This window comes from Triticum aestivum, chromosome 3B (genome assembly GCF_018294505.1).
Source record: "Triticum aestivum cultivar Chinese Spring chromosome 3B, IWGSC CS RefSeq v2.1, whole genome shotgun sequence".
NCBI classification, from domain to species: domain Eukaryota; kingdom Viridiplantae; phylum Streptophyta; class Magnoliopsida; order Poales; family Poaceae; genus Triticum; species Triticum aestivum.
The window spans coordinates 497508850-497515404 of NC_057801.1; positions in this window are offsets into that span (position 1 = coordinate 497508850).

Consider the following 6555-nt stretch of genomic DNA (forward strand, 5'->3'; position numbering starts at 1 on the left):
TAGACTTTAAGAACGACAAAGAAGTCCCGGGTCGGATAGGCCTCGTTGTAGGCAACCCCTTTGACCTCCAGAAGAATCGGCTGGTGCCCTCTTGTCAGCCCTCAATGCTGACCCTGGCAGGAGCCATGGTTCATCCTTTGTACCATAAACTGGAGAAACCTCATTACACGTTTCATCTTCATGCATGGCAGCGGAATGTACTAGATATAGACCACATCCACTACGCTGCAATGGATGGTTACCTTTGTTCCAATATCGACAAGGGTTGGATGAAGAGCAACATCCAAGTTGGCGGTTCAAGCAAAGAAGTATCGGCCAAGAGGAAGAGGGACAAGGAAGAAGTCGAGGACGTGGACGAGGACTCCGAGTAAGGTGGCAGTGTCATTGCTCATGGTGGTTCTAAACTTCTAATGCAGTGTCTACCGGATTAGTTGCATAGTTTAATTCCAGGTGTGCTTAGTTTAATTTGAGGGGTGTGTTGTGCTGAGCCCCCAGCATAACTATGTTATGTTTCTTCTCGTTACTTTAACTCTTCAGTATGTACATACTACTAGTATTTCTTTAATAGAATTTAGCACCCCAATTAAGCACGTACTAGCTTTTTTAATAGTACTATATGCATAATTTGGCGACGAGCGCTCTCTATATGTACCGCCTTCTTTTTAAATTTCAATTTTTTCTCCATGGCGCAATCCATCGATAGTACTACTATACAAAAGTTTACATTTTTAAAAGTCTAGAGTACTGTTCATCACATATATATATAGCCAGTTAAATTCTCAACCTAGAACGATGTGCATGCCATGTAGTAAACCGATACGGAGGAAGTATAGTATAAATGTGGTGATTTTACCGAGCGATCGGCGGGGGAGCTTGGCCTGTCATGTGGTCCCACGTGTCTTGATGTACCAAGGCGATGCGCGTGTCCCTCTTGAGGCAGAAGGAATACTAGTACGTGGTTTGAGATGATGTCGAACCAAAGTGTGAAATAATGGTTGCTTCATCCGTCTAGGAAGGTGCGGCATTGTGATTTGACATCTCATTGCTCATTACTACTACTGGGCCGGTACGAGTGGGGTGCATCCCCCCTGCTGTTCTGCACTGTTATTTGGTGCTTGACACGTCGACCCGGTTGCTATATGTCCCACATGTCGGTGACAGGAAGTACAAAATTCATGAAAGGGAGCGTCGACAGAGGAGTATACTACAGAATTCATGAAAGGGAGCGACTTAGTTTTGGAAAAATCTGTTTTTACGGAGTACGTACCCACTAGGGATTATAGGGCTCATCTAAAAAACATTCCTTTTTCCGTTTGATAAGTCTCAATTCTACTATACTAGTAGTAGTACCATTACATGTTGGATTTCGAGGTGCGTTAGATCACCCGACGCAAGCACTATCAAGAGGAAACTAACCAATGCATGTACAAGTTCATGGAAATTTAGTGGTCATTCATGCATTCGTTCTAATTAATGCCTCGGTAAACATAACTTCTTGAGAAAAATGAGCGTATTGTGCAAACTACGAAATTAATTTGACCACTCACCGTCTACGTTGGTTGGAGAGATTTTGAAATTGAGCCATAAACTGGAAAGGAGGGAGTAGTAACTTTTGTCTTGATTACTATTTGTGGCCTTGTATAGATGCAAAATGTATTTTTTTATAGTGGCCTTGTATATGTAAATGGAGGGAGCACTAACCAAAGTACGTAGTAGGGACGAGGAGTAAACGGAGGGAGTAGTAAAATTTTCTCCTCGTGCTGCGAGCCACCGCGCGCGTGGGTGAGGGAGCGGGCGTAAAGGCGTACAGTAGTAGTAAGCTTCACCTCATCCTGCGAGCCACCGCGCCCGTGGGCGGGGGAGACGGCGTACTAAGCAAGCTTCTCCTCATTCTGCAAGTTGACGGGACACATCAAAAGTACTCCAGTGTATAGAGTCTTGCCTCTAAGGTAGGCCCCACATGGTTTGCCTCTTTTTTTAATTTAACATAACGCGTGAAGTCGCAATTTGTTTGTTCACCCGTGGTAGACGATCATCCCTCCACCAAGTGGACAACCAGTACATGTGCCAAATTACCACGTGGGCTGCCTTTTTCATACATAAATGAGCTCCACCGTGTACCCGCGCGGGTGTGGTTGGGAAAGAGATGGGAGTACGTGCGCCGTGTGTGCACCTCTTCTCTTCGTGCACGTCCCCCACCTACGTGGGTGTGTGTGAGAGAGATACAAACCTATACATAATGCTCCATCCATCCCCATGCCTCCGCCCAGTCCGACCACCAGCACCAGCACGGCACCACGCCCCACTCCTCCTCACCTTATCAATCATATATCTCCCTCCATTTATATATACAAGGGGCCACTATCAAAATTACAATTTACAGATATACAAGGCCACTAACACTAATCGATGCAATATTAATGGTGTTTGCCTCGTGGTACTAGCAAAGGAGGACATTAATTATCCCTTGCATCCATGCGGGAGTTTGTAAAAAATGCATCTTGATGTTCCGTGCAATGCACGAGCATCTTGCTAGTCCATGAAAACAACACATGGCAAAATTCCATGGCGAACTTGGGATTTGAATCTGTTGGGAGGAGCTGTTTGGATCTTGCCTGGGGTAGCTAAAATATTGGCGACCCTTTTGTCCACCGGTGCCTTTGCCACTAATGAACGAGGAATGGCTTGGGTGCTCATGCTGTCATGCATCCTCCAGCGTGCACGTTGGAGACGAGCTCGCACGAGCTGTGTTTTGTTGTCCCACAACGCAGCCCGAGCCTCCCGCAGACTGACAGGCGACCCGCAAATTACGCCATCCAACCGTAGCCGCACACATTATGACAACAACTCAACCAACCGGACGAAATTCACGCAAACACGTAGACAAACTGATATTTCATATAAACAACAACGGAAATCATATAAAATACCAAATTTTCACACAAACATGATGGATTTCATTACATTCAAATGAACTACGCGGTGCTAGTTCTGGACACTAAATGTATATAATACCTGGCCTAAATGGTCGCCCACCGATCGATTTGTGTTCCTCATGTCTGACAGCATGATCACCGGACTGCTGGGAGCCCCAGAGGTATATGCTTCAGTGCAAAGGATGGCTCGCTTCCCCACTGCCCATCTGATATCATTGGCTGGTGCCGAAGATGATGGTGGTCGGCACCGGTTTGAGTTCATCAACGGCCACTACTTCGCCATGGCCGGCACCAGCTCGAGTTCATCCTAACATTGCCCTCTTGCGTGGAGCCCATGCGGGGTCAACGAAGGTCCTCGCAACAAAAGGATCCGGCAAGACACCTGCTGTGTACGCTGGCGTCGCCTCAGCGGTAGCCTTCATGGGACCCAAGCGGCGGCGGCCTCCCGTGTTCTACTTCTCCTCGATGATGGCGGTGAACGCGGAGGTGCTGGCCACCGACTTGTCCCTCTCCACGCACCCGGCTTCTGTCGCTGCTTGTATGGCACGGCCTCCGGCATGGGAGTCTCAGCTACAGAAACGGGAGATGTGGTATGAGGCAGTGGCGTGGACGGCAGCAACGATGCCCGTGCACCGCTCCTCGTGGAGCTGGCTTGGAGCAGCGAGTTGCTGAACCACACGCCGGCTTGGGGCGGCAATTGGCTTCGTCGGGCGAGGGGAGGGAGGTGGATTAGCGAGCTGCATAGCTCATATCCGGCGGGCTACCCAGCCGGCTTGGATGCGGAATAACTACTCTTCGTAAGCCATTGTAAGAGTGGACAAAATGGTGGGGGAGATAGGGGAGCGGCGGAGGTGTGCGATTCTTGGCCGGCATTTGGCCTCATTTAGATAGGAGATTAAATAGACGGTGGACGGGAGGAGCTCGGCCGGCGTTGCGTTTAACGCCGGCCCGGTCATGAATGGACGTGTGTCCAGAGTGGGTTTCTCGGCTTCCACACGGGAAGGTTTCATGGAGGCGTTTGAATGTGGTACGGAGGCGTGTTCAGCGGGGCGTGGCGCAAGTGGCGCCCTCTCGACTCTGACCTAGGACACCACGCCGTTCTTCCACTGACGTGTGGGCTCTTTGGGTGCATGGCCTGCATGTCAGTGACCCAACGCAGGCAGCGCACAGCAGAGGAACCTTTGGTGGGCCAGGGCGGTCAGAAGCGGGCATTTCATAAACCGATGATTGTTCATTGAGTGTGATGTCATATTTTTCATGTAGTTAAGCCTACTATGTTGATAGCCCATTTGACACGTTGTCACTCATAAAGACCGTTGCAAACATCAATGTTCTGCTTAACAAAGGGTGCATGCACGTATAGGTTGAGCGTGTGTCTTGTGTCGTGTGCTGTGTGCATGCAGGCGTGCGAGTGTTGCGTGCGTGCAAGGGTGCGTTTCAGTGTCGCATGCATGGGTGCGTACGTGCGTGTGTTCGTGAGTGCATGTGTACGTGTCAGTGTTGCACGCCAGCATGCGTGCGTGTGTACGTTATGTGTACGTGTCAGTGTTGCACGCCTACATGCGTGTCTGTCTTGCGTGTGTGCATGTGTATGTGCGGGGTGAGGCTACACGTCAGTCGACTGACTTTTTCATCTCTCGTCATTAGATGTTCCACCCGTTGGATACGAAATCAAGGGCCTCCAGTTTATCATCAAACTCCACCCCCCTGAGCCACCAGCCACCACCGGCTGAACTGCCCGCCCCCGCCGCCCGCGGCCGGCCCACCCTCCCCGAAACCACTCCCCACCCCACTCCGCACCGGCCATCCCTCTAGCCCCCCCCCCCGCCCCCGCGTCGAGCTTTTTCTCCGGGGATCCCCACCCCACCGCCCAATGAACGCCCCCCCAACCGCCGGTGACTGCCAACCAGAGGTCTCACGACTTTGAATACCCACCGACCACTAGTTTATTACCATTTCTGTCCTTCATATATGCTCTGACGGGTGGGCCCTATGGTAATGTGCGCTGCTGAATGTGGACCGTTTGACTGGTCAATTGATTGTGTTATCAACAAATTACGGAGCTGTATGGTGAGCCAGTGACCGTATGATCACCCTAAAATGTACTCGTATTTTATTAACACAGTACAGACTCAAACTACCATTTCTTTCTTTCATATACAGGCTGACAGGTGGGCCCCACGGTTACGTGCCCCGATGGTGCAACACTAGTTATGCCGTTTGACTGGTCAATTGATTGTGTCATCAACAAAATACGGAGATATACGGGTGAGCCAGTGACCGTATAATCATGACATGTATTTGTTTAACACGATACAGACACAAGAGCTCATATGTACGCGCAAGCACTCATCGCTATAAGCGCACACACACGAACCCTACCCCTATGAGCACCTTCGAGAGAGTTGGCCAGCATATATGATCTTGAGATTTTACGAAGTCACCATAGGTGCCTCGTAGTCGAGTGGAACGTCTCCTCCCACTGAACGTACATCGCCAGAAAATACTGAAATTAACACAAGATAAATGCGAGCACTAGGACTTTAACCTTGGTGGGCTCGAGAAACCACTGTCCTCTAACCATCCAACCACATGTTGGTTAGCACGACAAAATGTATGTGGTGACTGTGATGAGCTTATTCTGAAGTCCAGCGACCATATCGTGCTTACGCTTCAAATGCAATGACTGTAAGTGTCGTCAACAAAATACGGAGCACGTATCAAATGCAAAGTCCATCAGTGTCATCAACAAAATATGGAGACGTATCGTGAGCTAGATACCGTTGTACTATTGTATATGCTTATTTTCTTAGTGGCCGATTGCATGTGTGGTGTGGTGGGCACATCATTTCTAGTTGTGGTGGGTCAACATGAAGACTCATGGGTCGGTTCCATCCTGCGCCACATATAGGTTGGACCGAGAAGTGTTATACGAAGACCCATGTGGAGGACTCGGCATACAACACGAAGTTACCAGAGTCGCGAAGGACTCTATCCCCACTGGTGATAAGACGACTATATATGATTTGTAACCCTAGGCCCTTAGTATGTTATACAAGCTTGGGGGCTAGTTTGTCTGTGTAGGTGTGTGGGACTTTTGAGGATCCTCCTACTGGATTGATACCTTGGTTCTCAAACACTGAGGGAAATACTTACGCTACTATTGCTGCATCACCCTTTCCTCTTCAAGGAAAACCAACGCAAGCTCAAGACATAGCAAGAAGGATTTCTGGCGCCGTTGCCGGGGAGGTCTTCGCTCAAGTCAAGACATACCAAGTACCCATCACAAACTCATATCCCTCGCATTTAAATTATTTGCCATTTGCCTCTCGTTTTCCTCTCCCCCACTTCACCCTTGCCGTTTTATTCTCCCTCTCTTTCCCAATCTCTTCTCTCTTTTGCTTGTCTTTTGTTTGCTCATCGCTATAGCTAGTCCTCTGTTATCATCTATACTCTCGATTATAAAGTTCTCAATTTTAAACAAAGGGGGGGAGATATTTTGAAAGATGCTTGGCATAGAATTTGCAATGCTCAAAATAGATCTATTAGGAAGCAATCTACTTCGGTTCTTCTTCACAATTTTTATGTGGGCATTACCCCTTGGAATAGATATATCCTT